The sequence below is a fragment of the Tenrec ecaudatus genome, chromosome 17 (assembly GCF_050624435.1).
Source record: "Tenrec ecaudatus isolate mTenEca1 chromosome 17, mTenEca1.hap1, whole genome shotgun sequence".
NCBI classification, from domain to species: Eukaryota; Metazoa; Chordata; class Mammalia; order Afrosoricida; family Tenrecidae; genus Tenrec; species Tenrec ecaudatus.
The window spans coordinates 30463712-30490884 of NC_134546.1; the positions used below are offsets into that span (position 1 = coordinate 30463712).

General features: G+C 42.0%; 1 non-coding gene and 1 pseudogene across 1 annotated transcript; one reads left to right on the plus strand and one right to left on the minus strand.

Moving 5' to 3' along the window:
• The window catches only part of LOC142430341 (tetratricopeptide repeat protein 39B pseudogene), a 29077-nt pseudogene extending 3446 nt beyond the window's left edge, over window positions 1–25631 (plus strand).
• Window positions 20956–21055, minus strand: LOC142431287 (U12 minor spliceosomal RNA). Its single transcript, XR_012780815.1, has one exon. It is a non-coding gene; the product is annotated as a U12 minor spliceosomal RNA (small nuclear RNA).
• Window positions 25632–27173: the final 1542 nt, after the last annotated feature.

Consider the following 27173-nt stretch of genomic DNA (forward strand, 5'->3'; position numbering starts at 1 on the left):
GAAATACAGTCAGTTAAGTACTAAAGTAGGAAGGGTGGGGAGAGAAACATTTTGAAAACCAACTTCACTGGTAGTGCCTGGCTATCAAAAGATATAGTGTCTGGGTTAAAGGCTTGAAGGTAAACAAGCGGTCATGTAGCTCAGAAGCAACAAAGCCCACATGGAAGAAGCACACCAGCCTGTGCGATCACAAGGTGTTAAAGGGATCAAGTATCAGGCATCATCAGAACAAAAAATCTTACCATAGTGTATGAGGGGAGCAGTGTGGAGTGGGGACCCAAAGCCCATTTGTAGGCCACTGGACAGGGGTCTCAGGGAGGAGACGAGCCAAACAGGGTGCAATGTAGCAATGATGAAAAATACAACTTTCCGCTAGTTCCTAAATGTGTCCTCTCCCCCCCTCCCTCCCACTATCATGATCCAAATTCTACCTTGCAAGTCTGGCTAGACCAGAGGACCTACACTGGTACAGATAGGAACCAGAAACAGGGAATCCAGGGCGGATGATCCCTTCAGGACCAGTGGTGTGAGTGGCCATACTGGGAATGTAGAGGGAGGGTGGGTTGGAAAGGGGGAACCGATTACAAGGATCTACATATAACCTCCTCCCTGGGGGACGGACAACAGAAAAGTGGGTGAAGGGAGACATTGAACAGTGAAAATTATGACAAAATGATAATTTATAAATTATCAAGGGTTCATGAGGGAGTGGGGAGCAGGGAGGGAGGGGAAAAATGAGGACCTGATGCCAGGGGCTTAAGTGGAGAGCAAATGTTTTGAGAATGATGAGGGCAATGAATGTACAAATATACTTTATACAATTGATGTATGTATGGATTGTGATAAGAGTTGTATGATCCCCTAATAAGACGATTTAAAAAAAAAGTCTTAGCAAGTGTTAAATATACATGTAAAAATAAAAGCAAACTTCTCTTAGTTGAAAAGCTCTCAAAAAAAAAAAACAACTTCAAAACTAGGAACAGAAAAAATATGATGCAGGAAATAATTACAGGAGTGACTTGTTATTATAAATATTATCTAAATGGGTGGTTTAGAAGTGTAAAACAAAGAATAAAGTTGTGTTTTTTTTTTTTTTCAGGAATCCCTGATTGTATTAAAAAGTGTGAAACTGTAACATGATCAAACCTGACCTAATCAGTTGTGTTCCCTCTCTAAAGAAAGAATATTAGTACAAAGAACTTGGTCGGCTTGGTATCTAAATTCAAGAGCTGGGCTAGTCAGGAGAGACTAGGAATATTCCAATCACTAAAGAGATGAACTCTAGTAAAATAAGTATATTTCTTTGGGCTTTTCCCACATAGATGAAGTATCCCCAAGAGCTGAGTGCATAGACACTTGATGTTGTATTAGAGCTTAAATTCTGAGCACAGTGCTTTGCAAATGGCTGTAGATGGCATTGACAGCCCAAATCCATTAGCCAAATCCCTACAAAGATAATGCTTTCAAATCATTAACCATGGGTGTAGATAATCTGCCCTCGGGCAGAATGCCTTGGAGAATGGATTGCCTCCACTCTCAGTTCAGCCCAGAAAGGGGCAGTCTTTCTCAGGGATTTGCCTATGTGTGTCCTCCATGGATGAAAGTCACCATACTGGAGAGACAGTACAGGGGCTCACATATCACGATCATATCCCATCACTCTGTCACTCTTGCTCTGACTGCCTTGGTTGGAATGCCCTGGACAAATCTTGTAAGCCCTTCTATCTAACAGTGCACATGTCCCAATCATGTTCCCAGTTCTTCTATAGTCCTACCTGAAACTGATTTATTGATCTGCCACGAATCATGCTTTTGTGACAGTTTCCTTTGCCCTCCCATGGCCTTTTAAAACCCTCAGATCCCATTTCAAAGTCTTGTTCATGGCCTTCCTCATTCAGATGATGTGTCTGTGCCATCTTTGTCTTTTTTAAGACTTAATAAATGTTCTCTTTAAACATTCGAGATAGGGTCTCTTTTGCACTCTCAAACAAAGTGCAGTGATTAACAATGAAGTACCTATTACCAATGCAGATTTCCAAGTCCCAATTCTAGGCCTAAGGTTGATCTAAAGAACCTATATTAACCAGACACTGCTCAGTGCTCCATACGGAAGCACACAGAGATTAGTATGACCTTTGCCCTAGAATGACACCCAAATGTTATGGGGATGACAGACATGAAACAAAATATGTTATGAATTGTTGACTGGAAAGCTGATCTGCTCAATAAGCATTCACCCAATTCACAATAAAAAGTTGGGGAAAAAATCATGTAAATAAATCTTTGAAAGTTATTTGTAAAAAAAAAAAAGGCACTGCTAAAACCATTGGCTTCTTGCTAGATGGTTTGGTAGTAGTGTTCTAAGTATTGGAAATGAATATCTTTTATTATGATAAGATGACTTTAGTTCACGAATCCTTTTTTTTTTAGGCAAACTGGCATAATACAATGATTAAGAAATGTGGCAGTAGGGTTTGTTAGTTTGGTTTCACTATTTAGTAGCATACCTATGACCAAGAAGGAGCTCTGGAGGCACAAAAGTTAAGACTACTAATCAAAAGGTTGATGGTTCGAACCCTTCAGACCCACCCCAGGGTAGAAAAGACCCATTGGTTTGCTCCCATAAGATTATTGCCTAAGAAATTATATAAGGTAGTTCTACTCTGCCATATAGGGTTGCTGTCTGGTTTGAATCAATGGCACATAGCAACAACTACCCTTAACTATAGGATCCCACTGGTGTGGCTTTTAAGGGCCTGGCTGCAAACTGAGAGGTTGGTAGTTCAAATCCACTCATCAACTTCCCAGGAGGAAGACCTGTTTGCTCTTGTAAAGATCACACCCTAGAAACCCTATGGAGCAGTTCTACTCTGTCACATGGGGTCACAATGAATCAAAAATGTCTCAAAGTAATCTGTGTTAGCTATCTAGAGCTACTATAACAGAAATGCTACAGCCAAATGGCTTTAACAGAAAATCTATTCTCTCACAGTTTAAAAAACTCCAAAAGCAAACTCCCTGCTGTCTGTGGATTTCCAAGACTGTAACCTTTTTGGTGAGTAGAAAGCCTCATCTTTCTCTAGAGGAGCAGCTGCTGGTTTTGAACTGCTAACTTCTTGGTTCAAAGCCCAACTTGTAACCCATTATGCTACCAGGGTGCCCTTTTCATAGTTTACTCATTACGATCCAGTCAATGCTGACTCACAGTGACCCCCTGTGGGTTTCCAAGACTATAACTGTTTACAGGAGTAGAAAGCCCAGTCTTTTTTTTTTTAATTGCTTTACTGGGGGCTTGTACAACTCTTTTACAATCCATCCATCCATTGTGTCAAGCAGATTTGTTGCCATCATCATTTTGAAAACATTTACTTTCTACTTCAGTCCTTGGTATCAGCTCCTCATTTTTCCCCTCCCTCCCCATGCCTCTCCCTCTTGAAACCTTGATAATTTATAAATTACTATTATTTTGTCATGTCTTACATTGTCCAACATCTCCCTTCACCCACTTTGTTGTCCATCCCCCAGGGAAGAAGTTATATGTAGATCCTTGAAATCGGTTCCCCCTTTCTACCCCACCTTCCCTCCACCCTCCTGGTATTGCTGCTCTCACCACTGGTCTTGAAGGGTTCAGCTGTCCCGGATTCCTTGTGTTTCCAGTTCCCATCTGTACCAGTGTACATCCTCTGGTCTAGCTGGATTTGTAAGGTGGAATTGGGATCATGATAATGGGGGGGAAGAATCATTGAAGCACTAGAGGAAAGTTGTATGTTTCATTGTTGCTACACTGCACCCTGACTGGCTCTTTTCCACCCCAAGACCCTTCTGAAGGGGATGTCTAGTTGCCAACAGATGGGCTTTGGGTCCCCACTACACACTCCCCCTCATTCACAATGACATGATTTTTTGTTCTTTGATGCCTGATACCTGAATCCATCGAAACTTCGTGATTGCACAGGCTGGTGTGCTTCTTCCATGTGGGCTTTGTTGCTTCTGAGCTAGATGGCTGCTTGTTTACCTTCAAACCTTTAAGACCCCAGATGCTATATCTTTTGATAGTAAAGCACCATTAGCTTTCTTCACCACATTTGCGTTGCACCCATTTGTCTTCAGCAATCGTGTCAGGAAGGTGAGCATCATGGAATGTCAGTTTAATAGAACAAAGTGTTCTTGCATTGAGGGAGTACTTGAGTGGAGGCACAATGTCCATCTGCTACCTTAATACTAAACCCATACATATATGCACATACATCTATTTCCCCATCATCATATATAAATATATTTATATATGTACATGCCTGTATTCAGACCTGTATAAATGACCTTTGCCTCCTAGTTCTTTCATCTATTTCCTTTTACTTACTTTCCTCTTTCCCACCATCATGCTCAGTCTTCATTTGGGTTTCAGTAATTCCTCTTGGTTACATTGCCCTTGATCAAGCCCTACTAGGCCTCTTACACACTCCTCGCCACCGATTTTGAAAACCCATTCTTTCTCTCACTGAGCTGCTGATGGTTCTGACCATGTAGATTGCAGTCCAACATGTAACAACTACATCAGTGGTTCTCAACCTTCCTCATGCCGCGACCCTTTAATATACAGTTCCTCATGTGGTGGTAATGAATCACAAAAACAACATGCAATTATGTATTGTAAAATAGTTATTTCTAATCACAAATCAATGAAATTTTGTCTTGAAGCATGGTATAGAATGGGTAAAAGTCTTCAGACCGGGTACTTTATGTGGGCATATCTGTATGTGGGCGAACCTGCCTGGAGACAGATAAAGGAGCAGTGTCTCGGTTCCTAAGACCATTGAAACCATCATGTTTTCCAATAGTTTTAGGCGACCCTCATTCAACCTCCAAAGGGGTTGTGTGACCCACAGGTTGAGAAACGCTACACTACATTATTATGGCTCCCAGTTTAGAAGGCTAGAAATCTGAGTTCAAGGCACTAGCTCTAGGGAAAGGTTTTCTCTGTTAGCTCTGGAGGAAATTACTTGTCACTTTCAAAAATATTTAGGTCTGGCTTCCCTTGGAGATTTCTATATGTCTTGAAATCAATCTTCCCTGAGTCTAGAAAGTTCTAATTGCAAGAGAGTCCCAGATCCAAAGAATGTGATGTGGGCCACATCCCAATGAAACATTGGATCAGAGATGTGACCTGCGTATGGATGTTGAATCCCATCCTAATCCCTTACAAAGTGTGACTGAGTGATCACACCAGATCACATCATGGAAATCCTTACATCATTGTAGAACATAGCTGCCAAATGGCATAATTACATACTGTAACTGACAAGGCACTGAGAACCATGGCCCACATGGTGACACAATCCAATCTGACATCAACAATCAACTTTGGATCATCCTCCCAAATCAGTTTCCTCTGTAAAACAAAGTTTAATAAGAACTTTCCAGTATTGTTGCTTGGTTTTGCTCTGCCTTGTTTTTGTGTATGCTATTATCTCCACAGGTCTGTCTAAATAAGATAGGCTGGATGAACAATCTGGAGGTGAAAACAATGGGACAGACAGTTCGGGTGGGGGGGACATGAGAGGAGGGGGAAAAGGTAGTGGTATTAACAAACCCAGGGATAAGGGAAAAACAAGTGATCCAAATCAGTGTGGAGGAGGGTGTGGGAGGCCTGGTAGGACATGATCAAGGGTAATGTAGCCAAAAGGAATTGCTAAAACCCAGGTGGGGACAGAGCATGATAGTGGGATGGGAGGAAAGTCAAAGGAAATAGAGGAAAGAGCTGGAAGGCAAAGGGCATTTATAGAGGTCTAGATAAAGACAAGTAAATATTCAAATATATTTATATATGAGATGGGGAAATAGATCTATATGCATATATTTATCCCATTTATCCCTCTGCCCTTCAGTTAATCCTACTTGTATTTATTGGCCAGGCTGGCACAATAAACTATAGCACATATATTTATAGGTTTAGTATTAAGGTAGCAAAAGGACATTGGGCCTCCACTCAAGTACTTCCTCAATGCAAGAACACTTTCTTATATTAAATTGCCATTCTATGATGCTCACCTTCCTGACACAACCGCTGAAGACAAAGCGGGTGAATAAGCAAATGTGGTGAAGAAAGCTGATGGTGCCCAGCTATCAAAAGAGATAGCATCTAGGGTCTTAAAGGCTTGAAGGTAAACAAGCGGCCATCTAGCTTGGTAGCAACAAAGCCCACAGGGAAGAAGCACACCAGCCTGTGTGATCATGAGGTGCCAAAAGGATCAGTTATCAGGCATCAAAGAACAAAAAAATCATATCATTTCTTTTTTTTTTTTGTTAAATTTTAAAAATCATTTTATTGCAGGCTCTTACAACTCTTGGTACAATCCATACTTCAATTGTATCCGGCATATTCGTACATATATTTCATTGTTCTCTTTTTTTTTAACAATTTATTAGGGGCTCATACAACTCTTATCACAGTCCATACATATACATACATCAATTGTATAAAGCACATCTGTACATTCTTTGCCCTAATCATTTTTTTTTCTCCTCTTTTCTTTTTTTACATTTTATTAGGGACTCATACAACTCTTATCACAATCCATACATATACATACATCAATTGTATAAAGCACATCCATACATTCCCTGCCCCAATCATTCTCAAAGCATTTGCTCTCCACTTAAGCCCTTTGCATCAGGTCCTCTTTTTTTTCCCCTCCTCCCCTCTCCCCCTCCCTCATGTGCCCTTGGTAATTTATACATCGTTATTTTGTCATATCTTGCCCTATCCAAAAAATCATATCATTTCATGCTGACCTCCATGATACCATCTCTGAAGACAAATGGGTGCATAAGCAAATGTGGCGAAGAAAGCTGATGGTGTCTGGCTATCAAAAGATAAAGTGACTGGGGTCTTAAAAGCTTGAAGGTAAACAAGTGGCCATCTAGCTCAGAAGCAACAAAGCCCACATAGAAAAAGCACACCAGCCTGTGTGATCAAGAGGTGTCGAAGGGATCAGGTATCAGGCATCATCAGAACAAAAAATCTTATAGAGAATGAGGGAGGGAGTGCAGGGTGGAGACCCAAAGCCCACTTGTAGGCCAATGGACATCCCCTTACAGAAGACTCTCAGGGAGGAGACAAGCCAGTCAGGATACGATGTAGCAATGATGAAAAATACAACTTTCCTCTAGTTCCTAAATGCTCCCTCCCCACCCACTATCATGATCCCAATTCTACCTTGCAAGTCTGGCTAGACGAAAGGATGTACACTGGTACAGAAAGGAACTGGAAACACAGGGAATTCTGGGTGGATGATCCCTTCAGGATTAGTGGTGTGAGTGGCGATACTGAGAGGGTAGAGGGAGGGTGCATTGGAAAGGGAGAACCGATTACAAGAATCTACAAGTGACCTCCTCCCTGGAGGACAGACAACAGAGAAGTGGGTGAAGGGAGATGTCTCACAGGGCAAGCAAGATATGACAAAATAATGATTTATAAATTATCAAGGGTTCATGAGGGAGGGGGGAGCGGGGAAGGAGGGGGAAAATGAGCTGATGCCAGGGGCTTAGGTGGAGAGCAAATGTTTTGAGAATGATCAGGGCAATGAATGCACAAATGTGCTTTACACAATTGATGTATGTATGGATTGTGATAAGAGTTGTATGAGTCCCTAATAAAACAATTTTTTTAAAAGAAAAGAAAATTTATACTCAAAGAAAGGTTATTTCATTACTGAAAGCATCTTTGTGTGAAGAAAGATGGAAAAGCTGTAAGGAGCTGTTCACAATTCCTTTATAACTTATTCCTGTTGACAAAGTAAAATAAGTGCAAAGGACTTGTTGAGGTGAGCTAGGATTTGGCAGATAATGTAGGGGCTGTCTAACTATCTCAGCAGCTCGTTGTTGTAGAGTGTGATCCCACCATGCAAGGCCAGTGTCTCAGCCTTCTTATATTCCTCCAATATATTCATATTGAATTGGAAAAGGCACTGAGTCAGAGAGTTAGCAGACATAGATTATCATCTCTAGTAACTTAATTTAATGTTAAGATCCTTTAACTAAGTCATGTAATCATAACTATGTCATAAACACTTGGACCTCATTCTTCTTATATACCAAAAGAAGGTTCTAGCACTTAATTAGCTTACTGCAATTTAGTCAGCATTGATCACTTAGTAGACGTCAGGTACTAAGTGTTTTCTTCCTTTTGTCATTACTACAAATATAGGTGAAAGAGTCATTCTCAGAAAAGCCTTTGTCCCTTTCCTTATGTCATTCTTGCCCCTCATAATGTTCCTCAATTGTCCTGGGCAACCGCTCTACCTATAAACATACTACTTACTCTTGAAAGCTTAGCTGAAATTCCTATTTCTTCCTTTTTTCCTTTCTTTCTCTCTATCTGTCTATGTCTTTCTTTCTTTCTTTTTTAATCATTTTATTGGGGTCTCATACAACTCTCAACACCATCCATGTATACATCCATTGTGTCAAGCACATTTGTACATCTGTTGTCATCATCATAGAATACATTTTTCCCAACCATATTTATACATTTATTGCCCTCATCATTCTGAAAACATTTGCTTTCTACTTGAGCCCTTGGTATCAACTCCTCATTTTTCCCCTTCCTGCCGCTTCCCTTTCCTCATGAAACCTTGATAATTTATAAATTGTTATTATTTTGTCATGTCTTATACTGTCTGACATCTCCCTTCACCCACTTTTCTGTGCCGCAGGGAGGGAATTATATGTAGATCGTTGCAATCAGTTCCCCTTTCTACCCTTTCTTCCCTCCACCTTCCCATTCTCACCACTCTCACCACTGATCCTGAAGGGGAAAAAAATCCCTGTGTTTCCAGTTCATGTCTGTACCCGTGTATATCCTCTGGTCTAGCCGGATTTGTAAGGTAGAATCAGGATCATGGTAGAGGACGGGAGGAAGCATTTATGAACTAGAGGAAATTGGTATGGTTCTTTATTTTTTTAAATCATTTTTAGAGACTCATAAACTCATCACAATCTATAAATACATAAATTGTGTAAAGCACATTTGTACTTTCGTTACCCTCATCATTCTCAAAACATTTACTCTCTACTTAAGCCCCTGATATCAGTTCCTTTTTTCCCCCTTCCGCCAGACTGTAACTCTTTTTTAAAAGCATTTTATTAGGGGCTCATACAACTCTTGTCACAATCCATACATATATCAATTGTGTAAAGCACAGTTGTACATTCATTGCCCTCATCTTTCTCAAAACATTTGCTCTCCACCTAAGCCCCTGGCATCAGCTCCTCATTTTCCCCTCCCTCCCTGCTTCCCCCTTCCTCATGAGCCCTTGATAATTTATAAGTTATTATTTTGTCATATCTTGCCCTGTCTGACAACTCCCTTCACCCACTTCTCTGTTGTCCTTCCTCCAGGGAGGAGGTCACTTGTAGATCCTTGTAATTGGTTCCCCCTTTCTAACCCACCTTCCCTCTAGCCTCCCAGTATCACCACTCATACCACTGGTCCTGAAGGGATTATCCACCCTGGATTCCCTGTGTTTCCAGTTCCTATCTGTACCAGTGTACATCCTCTGGTCTTTGAAGAAGGATGAGGGTAATTGTATCAGTATTGCATTAAACTTATATAGTGCCTTGGGCAGAACTGAAATCTTTACTATACTGAGTTTTCCAATCCACAAGCATGGAATATTCTTCCATTTGTTGAGGTCACTCTTGGTTCCTTGTAAGTGTTCTGTATAGTTTTCCACATATACATCTTTTGTTCTTTTAGTCAGGTATATCCCTAGATATTTCAATTTGTGCTTGGCTATTGTGTAGGGTACCACTTTTTGATGTCCTATACTATGGTCTTATCTGATGTGTATAGCAGTCCGATAGACTTCTTTTTGTTGATCTTGTATCCTGCCACTCTGCCACACTCCTCTATTGCTTCTAGTACTCCCCTTGTGGAGCTTTGGGATTTTTCATATATAAAATCATATCTGCAAATAATGATAGTTTCACCTCTTCCTTCCCCAGGTGAATACCTGTGATGTCTTTTCTTTGCCTTATGCTGTTAGCTAAAATCTCCAGTACGATGTTAAATAAGAGTGGGGCAAAGGGGCATCCTTGTCAGGTCCCTTTTTTCAGTGGGATTGTGTTAGTCTTTTCTCAATTTATTACTATGTTGACTGTTGGTTTTTCATATATAACTTATATTATCTTGAGGAATTTTCCTTCCATTTCTATCTTCTTGCATGTCTTAAACAGGAATTGGTGTTGGATTTTGTCCAATGCCTTTTCTGCATCTATCAATATTATGATGTGGCCCTTATAGTTTTTCCTGTCAATGTGGCAAATAATACTAATGATCTTTCGTATGTTGAACCATCCCTGCATCCCTGGTATGAATCCCACTTGGTCATGGTGAATTTTTTGTTTTATATACTTATATATTCTGTTAAGGATTTTTGCATCGATGTTGATTAAGGATAGTGGTCTGTAGTTGTCTATTCTTGTGGGATCCCTTCCCAGTTTCTGTATCAGAGTTTATGAGCTTCATAGAAGAAGTTCAGAAGTTTGCTGTCTTTTTCTATATTCTGGAAAAGTTTGTATAGGATTGGTGTCAATCTTTCCCGAAATGCTTGGTAAAATTCTCCTGTGAAACCATCTGGTCCCGGGACTTCTATTGTTGGTAATCCCTCGATGACCTTTTCTACTTCTGCTATTGCTATGGGTCTTTTGAAATTATTGACGTCCATCAGGGGATAGTCTAGGGAGGTATTGTTTTTCCAAGAATTTGTCCATGTCTTCCAAGTTGTTGAATTCATTGGAGAGCAGTCCTTTGTAGTACTGTGTAATTATCCTTTTGATTTCATTAGGATCTGTTGAAATGTCCCCTCTTTCATCCCTCATCCTTGCGATTGAAATTTGTTGCCTCCTTTGTTTGGTTAGGTTTGCCAGTGGTCTATCGATTCTGTTTATCCTTTCAAAGAACCAACTTTTGGTAGTATTAAGTTGTTCAATAGCTTTCTTATTTTCCCTGTCCTGAATATCAACCTTGATGTTTATTATTTCTTTTCTTTTGTCCTGTTGCCTCTGCTCTAGTCGTAAATTTTGTGCCAGCATATCAATCATAAGTCTCTCTTCCTTTATCATGTGTGCATGTATTGCTATGAAACTTCCTCTGATAACTGCCTTTGCTGTGTCATGCAAGTTTTGGTATATCGTGTTTTCATTCTCATTGGTTTCTAGAAATTTCCTAATTTCATCTCTGATCTGTGCCAGTACACACTTCTTTTGCAAGAGAGAGTTATTCATCCTCTAATTGTTTTCCCTTGTTTTTTTCTCTTCCTTTCGTTTTGTTTTTTTTCCCCAGCCTTATGGCACTGTGGTCAGAGAGAGAGGTCTTTATGATATCAATGTGCTTAAATGTATGTAGATTCGCCTTCTGTCCCAGCATGTGGTTAATCATAGAATATGTGTCATGAGGATTTGAAAAGAATGTGAATTTTTTTGTATTTGGATGAAAAGCTCTGTAAATATCTATCAGGCCAAATTGTCTAATTGTAGTGTTTAGATCTCTAGCTTTCTTGTTGAGTTTCTTTCCTTGTGATCTATCTTTCTCAGAGAGTCATGTGTTGAAGTCACCTAGTGTAATTGTGGAAGGTGTGATTTCTTTTTCATCTTTTGGAGTGTTTTATTTACGTATTCAGCAATTCTCTCGTTTGGGCAATATATGTTTAAAGTGTTTTGTGGATCTTTGTCTACCCTTGAGCATTATATAGTGTCTCTCCTTAGCACTTTTTATGGTTTGCACTTTGAGGCCAATTTTATCCAGGATTAGGATTGCAACCTCTGCTTTTTTTTAAAAAAAAAATGCTGTTCACTTGCTATGCCTTTCTCCAGCCTTTGATTCTGAGACTATTTTTGTCTGTAGTCTTGAGCTATGTCTCCTGTAGACATCGGATTGATGGGTTGTGTTTTCTTTTTTTTTAAATAGTTTTATTAGAGGCTCATACAACTCTTATCACAATCCATATATACATCAATTGTATAAAGCACATTTGTACAATCATGACCCTCATCATTCTCAAAACATTTGTTCTCCACCTGAGCCCCTGGCATCAGGTCCTCATTTTTCCCCTCCCTCCCCACTCCCCACTCCCTCATGAACCCTTGATAATTTATAAATTATGATTTTGTCATATCTTACACTGTCAGACATCTCCCTTCACCCACTTTTCTGTCTTCCATCCCCCAGGGAGGAGATTATATGTAGATCCTTATAATTGGTTCCCCCTTTCCAACCCACTGTCCCTCCACCCTCCCAGTATTGCCACTCTCACCACTGATCCTGAAGGGATCATCTGCCCTGGATTCCCTGTGTTTCCAGTTCCTTTCTGTACCAGTATACATCCTCTGGTCTAGCCAGACTTGCAAGGTAGAATTGGGATCATGATATTGGGGGAGAGGGGAGGACGCATATAGGAACTAGAGGAAAGTTGTATGTTTCATTGCTGCTACATTGCACCCTGACTGGCTCATCTACTCCCTGAGACTCTTATGTAAGGGCATGTCCAGTGGCCTACAAATGGGCTTTGGGTCTCTACTCCTAACTCACTCCCTCATTCACTATGATTTTTTGTTCTCATCATGCCTGATACCTTTGACACCTCATGATCACACATGCTGATGTGCTTCTTCCATGTGGACTTTGTTGCTTCTGAGCTAGTTGGCCACTTGTTTACCTTCAAGCCTTTAAGACCCCAGATGCTATATCTCTTTATGTATATATATATATATATATATGTACCTGCATATGTATATGTCTTTATCTAGACTTCTATAAATGCCCTTTGCCTCCCAACTCTTTCCTCTCTTTCCTTTGTCTTTCCACCTGTCCCACTATCATGCTCAGTCCCCACCAGGGTTTCAGCAATTTCTCTTGGTTACATTACCCTTGATCATGACCTACCAGGCCTCCCACACCCTCCTCAACACCAATTTGGATCACTTGTTGTTCCCTTGTCCCTGGGTTTGTTAACACCACTACCTTTCCCCCAACCTCCTCCTCTCCCATGTCCCCCCGGAACTGTCTGTCCCATTGTTTTCACCTCCAGATTGTTCATCCAGCCTTTCTTATTTAGCCAGACCTGTGGAGATAATAACATGCACAGAAACAAGACAGAGCAAAACCAAGAAACAATGTACAACAAAACAACAACCATAAACCAATGACACAAAAAAACACACACACAAGAAAGAAAAGGTTGTAGTTAGTTCAAGGATTGTTTGTTGGCCTTTAGGAGTGTTTTCTAGTCCAGTCTTTTGGGGCACCACACCCTGGCTCCAAAGTCCACCTTCAGCATTCCCTGGAGACCTCACCTCTCCATTCCCTTGCTGTTCTGTTGCACCCCCTTAGTGTTTTGCCTCGGTGTGGCAAGATCACATCTGGTGCAATTCCCACACGGTGTCTCTAGTGTTTTTCCCTGTAGGGCTATGGGTCAGTGAGGGACGTCATGTCTCACAGTAGTTCCGCCATGTGGTCCTCTCTGTGGAGTGGCTGCTCTAATTGGGAACATTGTCCTCATGGCCTGGTGGGCCAGGAGGTTTGTGTTTTCTAAGCTTGTTTCCGAGCCTCAGTGTTTTAATGCCTGAGTTCAGTCCATTGATATTCAGGGTTATTATCTCCTTCTGAGGACTCTGATCTCATCTTATACCTTTTTTTAAAAATTTTAACAATTTATTGGGGCTCATACAATTCTTTTCACAGTTCATACATATACATACATCAATTGTATAAAGCACACCTGTACAGTCTTTGCCCTAATCATTTTTTTCTCTTTTCTTCTTTTACATTTTATTAGGGACTCATACAACTCTTACCACAATCCATACATATACATACATCAATTGTATAAAGCATATCCATACATTCCCTGCCCCAATCATTCTCAAGGCATTTGCTCTCCACTTAAGCCCCTTGCATCTTATACCTTTTGTGTTGGGTGTTTTCATACCTCCCTTTCTTATCAGTGTGTTTTGCTTGTGTGTGCATGTGTATGTGTGTGTGTGTGAATGGTTCATTTTTGACTTCTTACCACCAATAAGCCAATACTATATCAGGGGCTGTTTTCTGTTTTTTTCCCTCTGAGTGGGGTTGTTCTATGTGGTAGTTTCTTATTTATGCTTGGTGAGTGCTATTCTTCTGCCCATACTAGGTCATCAAGGATTTTTTTTTGTAGGGCTGCGTTTCTTCTAACGTATTCTTTGAGTTTTTCCTTTTCTGGGAAGACTCTTACTTCTCCAACTATCTTGATAAATAATTTGGCGGGGTATTCTTGGGTTTGCATTATTTTCCTTCAATTTTTGGAATATGTTACTCCTCTCTCTCCTCTTCTTCACAGTGTTCGCTGATAGGTCTATGTGTATTCTTATTTGGGAATCTTTATTGTAATTTCTTGTTTTTTCCTAGCTGATCTCATGATATTCTTCTCTTCCTCAAAGTTGGATAGTTTAACTTTATGTGCCTCGTTGACTTCTTCTTGGGTTTCAGTCTAGCTGATGGTCTTTCAGCCTCCTGAATGGTTGCCTGGTTTTCATTCATTACGTTGGGGAAGTTCTCCTCCAAGAATTCTCTCACTTTTATTGCAGATAACTTCCTTGTGTTATCTTCCTCCAGTAATCCAATTATTCTGATGTTGTTCCTCTTCAATAGCATCAGACATAGCTCTTAGGTTTTCTTCAGCTTCTCTGATGATTTTATTAGATTTCTGTTCGCACTTGTTAAAATCTGCTTGGCTGTCTTCTAGGTCACTGGTGCAGTTCTCTGCCTCGTCCAGTTGATTGGCAAAGTCAATGAGTCTGCTACTGGTTTTGTTATCTTATTTCTATGCTCTTGCATTTCCCTTTGGTGTATGGACTTTCTCTCCTCTATAATTTCATCCTTTTTTGTATTGGTTCCCTCATAGCCTGTATGACTCCCAGCAGCATTCTCAAAATTTCTTTCTGTGGCTGATCAATGTCTCCTTCTTTTATGCCTGTTGTTAGGTTCAGGACATCTTCTGCCATTCCCTTTTGTTTGCCCTGTTTTTTCGTTGAGATTGTTCAGGCTGACTGCTGTTTGTTTTGTGTTGTTTTAGAGGAGCCAGGTGCCATTTTCCAGGGAGTTGAAGAGCACTGGCTTTCTCTGGGAGACTCGTAGTAATTCTTCTTCAACCTGCCTACAGCTAATTTCACTATGGATTTACCCTACTACTTTATCTTCCTATGGGTCCACTCTTTCCTAGTCAACAAGTAATCTATTATTTGGAGGGCAGGTTGGATGGTCCTCTCGGGGGACACTGGTTGGGTTGTTGTGGACCCATGAGGATGGTGCCATACTGGGTGATCTCACAAGGAGCCGTGATGGTGTGGCCCATGGCAGTTTGGGGCACTGCAGAGGACATGTGGAGGTGCTCACTGCAATGGGAGTGCCACAGAAGACTGGTGGGTTTCCCACTTTGGTGTAGAGCACCATGAATGGTGGGTGGAATTGCCCTGGCCAAGTAGATCACTGTGGAGGTTGGGCAGAGGTTCCCACAGCAGTGTGGAACATTGGTGAGTGTTCACAGAACTGCCTTAGGTGGTGTGAGGCACTATGGCAGGTGGGAAGAAGCTCCCTCAGTCACGTGGGACCACAGAGGATGGATAGGAGCTCCCCCAGACACGTGGGCAGGATTTTCCCCAATGAAGGTGAGCGGGATTTCTTCAGACAAGTGTTAATCACTGAAGGAGGCAGGTGGGTGGAATTTCCCCTGAAAGAAATTGGGAGGGATGTCCCCTGGTGGAGGGTAGGCAGGCTTTCCCCAGCCTGGGGTTACACTTTAGAGGTGGAGCACTCTCAGCTGCGTGGAGGGCAAGTGTAAATGCCCTAGGCCAGGAGTCCTGAAACTACGCCTGCAGACCACATGCAGCCCACCGAAGACATTTATCCAGCAGGCCAGGTGTTTTGGCCCCATTTGTTTTTTTTACTTCAAAACGAGATATGTGCAGTGTGCATAGGAATTTGTTCATAGATTAAAAACAAACTATAGTTTGGCCCTCCAACGGGACTGAGGGACAGTGAACTGGTCCCCTGTTTTTAAAGTTTGAGGAACCCTGCCCTAGGCTAAGGGGAGTGGTCTGGAGGTCGGCAGTGGCATGTGAGAGAAAAGGGAAAAGAAAAAGAAGAAAGAAAAAAACCTAAGGCCACTCAGACTCTGTGGGGATAGAGAGAAGTGAGGGGAACAAAAGTAGCAATATTGCTGAGCCCCAATCCCTGACCATGGGGCTGGAGGGGTTTAATTCCTGCCCTGAGGCAGTGACAAACTATTGCTGTGTTGAGATAAAGCCCCTATGCTGCCTCCAGATGATCCTGCCCCTGGCCTAGACCGTGGTGGGGCTAAGGTCATACCCTAGCTGGCCTCCACTGTGGTAAGCCAAAAGACCCAGCCCTTCAAAACCTTGTGAATCTGTCTCTACTTATCTTTATGATGCTTTTCCTGTTTCTGGCAGTTGGAATTTCCTTCTTAGTAACTCTCCTGGGCTGATTTCTATAAAGTTCCTCTGGTATGTGCTACTCAGTCGCCGTCTTTCTAGTAGTCCCAAAACATCCTATTTCATAGAATCAAATATTCAGTGATTTTCCCAAAGTCACCCACTTACTGTATTTCTTTGATAAAGCAAGTGTGATACAATGAAATGAACAATGATCGGGAACCCAGAGGACTTGAAATTGAGTCCTGTCTTTGCAATTTCCTATTTGGTTTTAGTAAAACCACTTAAATGTTTCAGATGTCTATTGCCTCATTTACATCCATTCACATAGCATTCCTTCAAACATACTCTTTTTATTTTATCTTCTTAGAAAAATAATTTATTTTAATTTTGTTGTTGAGAATATACACAGCAGGTCATATACCAATTCAACATTTTCTACATGTACAATTCAGGGACATAAATGAGATTCTTTGTATTGTGCAAGTATTATCTCCCTCTTTTCTTCTTTTGTTAATCATTTTATTAGGGGCTCATGCAACTCATCACAAACCATATATACATCAATTGTGTAAAGCACATTTGTGCATTCATTGCCCTCATCATTCTCAAAACATTTGCTCTTCACTTAAGATCCCTGGCATCAACTCCTTGTTTTTTCTCCTCCCTCCTCGCCCCCTTCCTTCATGAACCCTTGATAATTTATAAATTATTATTTTGTCATATATTACACTGCCCAACATTTTCCTTCACCCACTTTTCTGTTGTCCATCCCTCTGGGGGGGGGGAGGGGAGGTTATATGTAGATCCTTGTAATCAGTTCCCCCTTTCCACCCCACCCTTTCTCCACCCTCCGGGTATCGCCATTCTTACCACTAGTCCTGAAGGGATCAAACATACTTTTTAAATGACTCAAAGCTAATCATTGTAATTAATCCAACTCAAAATTTTGGTTGATTTTTTTTTTATTTTTTATTTTTTTGGTTGATTTTGAACGACTGTTGCATGCTTTCCTCCACTCAGCCCAACTATTCACTTGGATTAATGGTTAAAACTATTAATTTTTCTAGGAAGTCTTAAATTGATAGTATAAGCACTTTTTTAGTCATAAAAAAACAGTTTGTTTCTAATAGAATATGTGAAATGTAGAAAAGTAGAATGAAAAATGCAACTGTCATATGTGGCAGAACGATCCAGATCAAACATGTCTTGTTCAGTATTATAGCTTGAGTCAGTAAATGGTAGACACATAATGACTGCTTACCAAATACTTGTTGAATGACGTAAAACAAGTTGCACTCATATTGTACCTACAGAACATCATGGCGATGGGTGTGAGCTCTGAAGTCCATGCACCCGGGCTTGGGTGATGGCCTGAACACATCAGACGGATGACATCGGGCAAGCCACTTAGCATCCCCAAGATTCAGTTTGCCCATATGTAAAAGAGCAATGACAACCATACCCCACATGATTACTATGAGAAGTTGAGCTAGTCCAGGTTTGTGGGATGCAAAAGGGTTCTTCCCCAGGTTGTCTCCCTCAAATATATGCCAAACCTCAGATGCTGCTTGCTACACATGGTAAATGAAGGTACACTTGGAGGTCAATGTAAGCCGGGCAGAGGTTATTTTCTCTAAGGGTTATCAGCCATCTAGAGCAATCAGACTGTATAGTCTGTCCTACCCTAAGTAGGGCCCTTCTGATAAGGATAATAGATTGTGTCACTGAATGAGAGCTCAAGGAGGTCAAGCCCACTCAAGGGTGATCAAGTTAGGCTGCCATCTTTAGTCTAGGGTCTGCCCATCTTGTCACATGTATACTCCTCGTCCCTCCCTTTCCTGTCAGGTGTACATCTGTAGCTCATCCCCTTCCTGTGATGTGTACAGCCCCTTCCCGTGACATACGAGGTTACCTGTAATCACGTCCCTAAGGTTATATAGGCCTTGGTCAAAAAATAAAGAGAAGATGCTCTCTCTTCCCTCCCAATTCTCCTGCTCTCTGTGTGGACCTGGCTGCTGAGATCATGACCATCCCAAAAGTGAGCATACTACCATGAAATGCATCTGACTCCTATATTTCACTCTCTCTCTCTTATTTCTCCTATCTTCCATGACTTTACTATGATCTCTATATAACCATACAATTGCTCTTACGGACCTCCATGGGTGTTAGAGGCTGATTCACTATAACACAGGTTGCCTAGAGAAATAAATTCATAGATACTCACATGTGTATAAGAAAGAGTTTTATAAACAAGGGCAATTGAATATTGAGAAAATATCCCAGCTGAGTCCAGAGCAACTCCATAAGTCTGATATTAGCTCATATGTCCAATACCAATCTATAAATTCCTCTTTAGACTCACACAATATATGCAATGGTGCTGGATGCAGGAAGATCACAGGCCAGTGGGTGAAAAGTCTTGTGGATCTAATGACAGTGACAGCATCTCAGGACTGTCAGAGGTCTCCACGTGGCTCCTCCAGCTCAGGGCACCAGTATAGCTCTGTATCTTGTCAGCTGCAGTGTCTCCCAGGGAGTGAGCATGCATCTATCCTGCCTCCAGTGAGCTATTTATCTCCTTAGCACCTCCAAATGAGTTCTTCAAGTTGTGACCTGATTGACAGGCTAAACTCCACCCCTTCACTCATAAATCTCAAATTGGCCATTTTATGCACCTACTACAGAAGTGAATGAGACTGCATACAAAACTGCTTATAGGTATTTTTTCCTGATTACAAAAGTAACCAGCGAATGTGGAAATGATATCAAGTAGAGAAAAACACAGCTCCTAAGCTCTGTGCTTCTGAGTCCATGGACTACATCTACCTAAGTAACCACTGCATGCCAAGTTTCCTAGCCTAGCTCTCATTACAAAGTTGTTGTTGATGTTAGGTGTTTGGAAAAATTGCTAAGCGTAATACTAAGTAACAAAAGCAGGTTGTAAAATCTTGCATTTTTTGTGTGTGGTGGTTGTGTTGAGAATATACACTACAGAACACACACCAATTCAACAATTCCTGCATGTTCAATTTGGTGACATGGATGATATCCTTCAAGTTTTGCAACCATGCTCACATCCTGCTCTACCAAAGCCTGCCTCCATCACTAACATAATCTCACTGCCCCCTAAGTTTCAGATCCAAGTTTTCAAGTTGCTGCTGTCAGTTTGCTCTCATACACTAGTTCTTCAAAGAGCACAGTCCTAGGAAGACATTCTTGGCTAATTAAGTTAAACTATTATTTGGTAAAACAGACTTCAGGGAGTAGTTTTCAAAAGTATCTGATTCAACTTCCCTCACCACCACTGCAAAAGAGGTGACATATACTAATATTAATAACTGGAAATGTGGGGGGTGGGGACCGAGGAGCTGATATCAAGGGCTCAAGTAGAAAGAAAATGTTTTGAGAATGATGAGGCAATTAATGTACAAATGTGCTTGACAATGGATGGATGTATGGATTGTGATAAGAATTGTATGAGCCCCCAATAAAATGATTTTAAAAAGAACAAACCTGGAACTATACATTGGAACCTATTACAAATGGTGATATCTGAGTGGTGGTATTTTAAAACTTCCAATAAATACTGTAACTATGATTAAAAAGCCCTGGTAACACTGACTAAGCATTTGGCTGCTAACTGAAAGGTCTATGGTTGGAACTCCCCAGTAGCTCTGTGGGAGAAAACCTGGGGATCCCCACCTCTAAAGATTCCAGGCTAGTAAACCGTATGAAACAGCAGTTCCACTCTCTCATGTTGGGACACTTGGAATTGCTAGGCCAGGGTATATAAGATGCGTAAGCTTTTAAAACATCTTGTCAAATTGCTCCCCCAAAAGTTTGCACCCATTTATCCACCAATCTAATTGAGTATTTAGGTCTCTATACCTTATGACTGTGCTCAACTGCCTGTGCTTTCTAACCTAAGTGACATACACAGTTACGACATGTCTACCCAGGGTGATTCGGAGGCCGGGAGAGAGGCACCTTACTCAGCAAGGTAGAATTGACGGGATTGAAAACTGATGGGAGACGAGAGGAGAGTGGGAAGGGGAGTGGAGGTGAGGAACAAGGAGGAGGAGGCGATGGCTTTCAGGGGCAATAACATAACCTGCCTTTTTCTTATGAGCTCAGAACTGATGAGGTATAGATGCAGGAGCTGGACAGAAGGAGATCCAAGCTGGGTGCGATTGTTAAACCGATGCCGTTGATAGAGATTGTGCCTTCTGATGTGTTGCCAGTGGGCTGGCTAGTCATGCTCCATCCCAGAGTTGGGTTTCCCACCTGATCCCTGGGCACAGTTGGACAATGGCAGGTGTGAAACTTCAGAAAAGACCATTCCTATTGTTTCTTTTCAGATTTTTGACAGACTGGCACCAAAAAAGGAGCTCAGAAAGCACCAAGCCACATTGTACCCATCTTTTTTTTTCTTTTTTTCCTTTTTTTAATTTTTGGGTCACCTTAGGGGCAACCTTTACCCTCTCAAAAATCCGTCTCACATTAGCAGTGAGGATCCGGGCATCACCCCGGATCGTTATTTTCCTTACTCATAAGTTTAAGGCATTGTACCCCTTTCTTCTGCCAACGCCCAGCCAGAAGTTAAATCCTTCGCTGAAGGTGCTTCTCTGATGGGATAGTGAACACCGGGGAATCGGTTTCCCTGCAACACTTTGGAGAATATCTGTCCTTGAGATGGGGAAGGGAAAAAGCATCCAATCCCCAAATTAGTAGAGAACCAAACAAAACACAAATCTTGACACAGGGAATCATTAGTTATGCATTTATGAGCTCTTTGAGATTAGGGAACTTAGTAATTACGTGGTAGAAAGATGAGTCCACAACCTACTTTCAAGAAAATCCTAGGACTGTTTTGTGGGCACCTAACTTCACTCACCAACTATGTATCATTGCTTCCCTTACATAAGGGGGTGTGCTAGAATTGAGACATAGAATGGAATCAGACACAGGTTATGCATTGAAGCACCAGGCTAGCAGTCAACACATGCATGGAAGTAATTGTGGTGCAGTGGGGTAAGCCCTGGTAGAGATCTCTATAGAATGACAGCGGAGTGGATTGGCAGATAGACTACTGAAAAAGAAAAGCGGAGCCTTTTCGGAAGGAGAATGGGGACTCTGTAGACTACAATGTGAAGGCGTCTTGGTCTCAGGCAGAGGAGAGGGAAACTGGTCCTAGCATTGAATCTTGTTCTTGTCTGGGTCGCTTCAGCACCCTTGCTTTCTCACTAGCACAGAGCCAATTCTCCCTCAAAGTGACCCTACAGGTTAGGATAGAGCCCCCTCCCCTCGGGTTTCTGAGACCATACCTCTTTACGGGAGTGGAAAGCTCCTCCTTTCTCCAGCAGAGTACCTGGTGGTTTCGAACTGCTGACCTTTTGTTTGACAGCCCAACGCATAAGGACCAGGCCACCAAGGTTCCTGTTGCCAGCCACAATCATAATTTCCCTCTTGAAGGACTGCATTGGGTTTCCTCTCAGAACTGAGCTTTCTGAACAATGAATAAGTAATAGAAGCCTGCCTTTCTTTTCCTTCTATTACCTGCCTTCTAACTTACCAAAATACAAATTTTAAGTAAGTTTTAAAGTATTGTTTTTTGTAACCATTTTACATCATCATTTTAAGGTTGTGATCATTTAAAGCATTGTGATAATTACTGATTGAAATGTCAGGTTGGCTCTTTTTCAAATGAATGAAATGAATACATAGGCAATCATGAACTAATTAAGCAGTTTAGTGATTGTAATTGGTCTTCAGTTGTACCCACTTTGGACTGGCCTTCCAGATGTTACGTGACTCTCAGTAGTAGAAAAGACTTCCCACCTAGATACATCTGGTAGATGACACTTTTCACATTGAGTTTGACCTTTCTCGTGTACCTACAACAAAGCAAAGAAGCGTACACAGTCATTTCCATGACCACTGGCCATAGTATCTCAGTAAGACCTAATGTGAATGAATGAATGAGCCCATGTATAAGTACAACCAAACCAAACTGAACTCGCTACCATCAGCGTCAAAGTGACTCATAGCAACCTGCTCATAGAAACTAACTGTTAGAGGAGAAAAGCCAGTCTTTCTCCAGTGGAGATGCTGGTGGTTATGAACCGCTGACCCTGCAGATCACAGCTCAACAAAGTAACCACTGTACCACCAGGGCTCCTGCAAGTAAAGAGTAATACTAAAAAGAGCATGTGGTGGATTTTTCATCCCCAGGATGCTTCTCCTTTGGTGTGGACCCTGTGCCTTGTCCTCATTCTGAACAAGAGAACTGGTGGTGTCGTGGTTACGAGTTGGGCTGCAGTCATCATGGTGGGCAGTTCAAAACCACCAGCAATTCCAAGGGAGGAAGGCTGGGGGTTCTCCCCACATAGACAGTTACAGTCTCAGCAACCCGCAGGGGCTGGCTATGAGTCAGCACTGACTCGATGGCATTGAGTTTGCTTTCTCGGTCACAGTGTCTAAGAAGAGTGTATTTCCTTCATGCCTTCCAATGAGTTGGCCTTTTCAGGAATGCACCTTCTGGGTAAGTAAATTTTCTTTTTCCTTTGCCTGACAGAGATGAGACTACCCTGATGCTGCACTTCTCAGCCGTGTTAGTCAGCGTGCTTCCATTCGAGCAATCGTACTTCAGCCTGAGCTCTGTGGGACGAAGGGACCTGTCAGGAGAGCAGGAGCTGGCCTCATTGCCACCACATTCAGGTGTTCCCATCTCTGAAGGGGGGAAGCAAATATGTCACCTGCTGCACGTAAAAACGAAGAGGACAAGGACAAGTTTGAAGATGCCTATGAAGTGATCCCGGTGGCAACAACAATGAATTTACTGTCTTCCCTGGAAGAAAGCACAACCGGATTATACTTATTCCTAAATAACAAGTTCTCAGATGCCATAAACCTCATTTATCCCTGGTCTCATGACAGCATGTACCATGCCTTGATTTATGACATCCTGATGGTGGTCAAGGCCATCCTGACTTTTGAACCCCAGGACATACATACTGGAATGATCACTGCAAGAAACGCCTTGAAGACCTGCAATCGGTTCCGAGGAAAATCCAGGCTAACATTTCCATCCCATGTCGGGTTTAAACAGGGAATCAGATCTGTCAGGGAAGAGGAATTGCATGCAGAAGTCTGCTATGCAGAGTGCTTGATCTTGAAATCTGCAGTAACATTTATACAGGATGACTCTATGCTTGGCTTTCTCAAAAATGGGATTAACGTTGGACTGAGCTACCAAATATACAAAAACTGTCAGCAAATCTTAATACAGATACCGAACCACCAAAGCAAAGCCCATAAACATCTGGTGGGAGGTATCAAGTTCGGACTTGGAGCATTCAATCTGATGTTATCCCTGGTGCCGCCAAGGACACTTAAATTGCTCAATATGGTGGGCTATTCTGGTGACAGGGAGGTAGGCTTGGCTTTGCTTCATGAGAGTGCATCTGAGAACCATATCAATAATATCTTAAGTGTTTTTACTCTCCTCTTCTATTATAATTACATTTCCATAGCCTTTGGTATTGGAAAAGGTTACCTTTCCAATTCTGCTACTGAGGGTCTCTTCTTAACCAACCTTCAGAAATTTCCAAACTGTGTCATTCTTATATTTTTCCACGCACGTTTTAGAATGCTGACGGGACATTTTGAATTAGCCCAGGTAAAATTACGGCAGTGCATTTTTATTCAGAATGAATGGCAGCAGATCAATCATCTCTGTTACTGGGAACTCATGTGGTGCCACATTTTCCTGCAGCAATGGAAGGAGGCTTACCACTTAGCCAAGTTGCTGTCTGAACACAGCCGATGGTCCAAGGCCATCTATACTTACAGCCAGGCCGTCATACTGGCCTGGCTTCCCTCCACTTCTGTAAGTGAAGACATGAACACGCTTTTTTTAAAAGTGGATAGCCTGAGAATAAGGATTTTTGGAACTTCTGTGCCCATCGAAAAGTTTGTTGCTGAGAAAGGTGAGCGCTACGGTTCTACTTCCGACTGGTTCACAGGCCAGCCCATCCTGGAGTTCCTCTACGCCTGGAGCGGCTTCCGAGTCATGAGCAAAAGGCTAGACCTTGTCTCCAAATGGCTCTCTATCATCGACAAAGGAGAAACCACGCTAAGAGAAAACCCAAGTAAAGAGCACGGTGAGGACGACATAACTTTGCTACATTTACTGAAAGGTCTATGCCTGAAACACTTGGGCAAATATTGGGAAGCTGAGCAGCACTTTAACCACGTCATCCAAAGGGAGAAGTTGTTGAGATACGATCGCTATTTGGTGCCATATGCGTACTATGAACTAGGGATCCTGCACTACGTGAAAAGGGATTATGCCAGTGCACTAAAAAGTCTAGACGCCATCAAAAACTACAAAGACTATGCCATGGAGGCTCGGTTGCAGTTCAGGGCTCACATCGCCCAGGAACAAATAGCCAAAGAAAAAGCTGCCTGAACCCAAAACCTGGTTTCCCACAGGCCACAGGAACGAGCCACCCCAAGTAAGGTAACGAATGCCTGGATGACTCATTTCTTTGCCAAAGAAACGCAAGAAGATGCAGCCGTTAAGAAGCAGCTGACCCGCAACAAAGAAGAAAGGAATTGGCTGCTGCCCTTCCCCCTTTCCCTGTTCCGTAACTATAAAGTGGAATGTCTCAGACTGGCAAACGGAGTGATGCACATTCTTAAAAACGAAAGGTAAATGCCCCACCTTCTAGAATATACCCTGCTATGTGATGCGTTTTCCAGTTTGGCTACACTTCCCAAAGTGTGAGATTCTCTAATATCTCTCAAAGCAATGTATACAGCTCCCAAAGAATACAGGGCCAATAGCTACAATAGAGATCTCTGTGCCTCATAAATGTTTTGCATCTAATCGTTTTTTAACAAATCACTTCCAGGGTCTTACTGACACGTCAAAACACCACAGTGAGGGTAGCGGGGGGGACAAAGGGGAGATCGATCACAAGGATCAATCTAGAACTCCCTCCCAGGGGGATGAACAATGGAAAAGTGGGTGAGAGGTGACAGAGGACAATGTAAGATATGAAAATAATAATCTATAACTTATCAAGGGTTCGTGAGGGAGGGTAGGGGAAGAAATAGGGAGCTGATATCGGGCGCTCATGTGGGAAGAGAATGACTTGAGAATGATGATGGCAGCATATGTGTAAATGTGCTCGACACACTGGATGAATGTATGTATTGGGACAAGAGATGTAAGAGCCCCCAATAAAAATATTTAATTTAAAAATAACAAAACACCACAGTGAGGCACTGATGGTCCTCCATCATACACGATCATTTCTGTCGGTATCCTACTCCCCTTTTTTCACTAGGAAGTGCAAATAGGGGTTTAACTGTTACAGAAGAAAAAAGAAAGGAGGGCCAACCTCCCCCACCCCAACACACACACACCACACACCCCTTGGAGGGTAATTATGGGAGGCCAAGAGGAAAATGTACTTGAGTCAAAGAAAAGCTCAGGCTCTGCTGGAGGGGCTGGAGGGAGAGTTGAGTTACTCTGTGAGGCGGTGGCTCGGGGACTCCTGAGGGTGTAGCTTCCATTCAACACCAGCTCTTCGGTGTCATTAAGTGGCCTGCACCTGTCTGGTTGCTGTTGTTAGTAGGTTAGCCTCAGAGCAAACAGCAGCTGTAGGGAGGGAGCTTGGTTTTGTCTTACCTGCCTGGGGGATTAAAATCCATCCCTAGTTTCCAGGCCATTGCATCTGGTTTGAGTGTATTCCTCTTGACAGTCAGTGGCTCTTTGAAGCAAGCATAAGTTGCCAAAAAAAAAAAAAAAAAAAAGAAGCACAAATTTCCCAGAATATTTGGCTTGTTAAAACACATCAGTGAAGTTACCTTAATGCTTTGGTGTATCCTAACAACCAACTGGAACACAATGAAGAGCTGGTATTGCAGACTTAGATATGTCGCTTTCAAGAATGTTTCCCTCAAAAATTAGAAATAGACATTTAAGGGAACAATTGTGCTTGAGTCTCCATCACCACCAAACCCACTCCCCCTAATTATTTAAGTAGTATGGTATAGTTGTGAAGGCAGGGTTTAGCCAGATTGCCTGAATTTGTATCCTGGATATATCATAATTAGCTAGCTGTGTGACCTTGGACCTCTGTGCCTCAGTTTCTTTAGTTGTATGAGACGAATCATAAGGAGGCCCAGTGGTGCTGTGGGCTGCTAAGCAAAAGGTGTGTGTTTGGAGCCCACCTCACAGGGAGAAAGACTGGCCATCTGCTTCTGGAAAGATGTGAAAGATGCGTAGCCTTGGAAATGCTATGGGCCAGTTCTCCCCCGTCCAATGAGATCCCCATTCGTCAGAATAGAGTTTATGGGTTTGGGCTGGTTTATCTCTTGGCTTTGCTGGGTTAATTTTGGTAGTTGTGTTGGACAGGGTTCTCTAGAGAGACAAACCAGATTGCTAGTAATTATATATAAATATATTTATAAAGATAGATATATAAAATACAAGAAATGAACCATTACATTATATACAGATAGCTAATACAAGAAATTAACAGTTAAATTATAAAGCAGTGAGACACTAGCAGTCCTTTAAGGCTTGAGAGCCGCCAGTTGCCAGTCCCCTCCTGTAGAGAGAGCTGGGCTATATATACCCAGGCAGCAAACAGCAAGGCAGGTCCCCAACT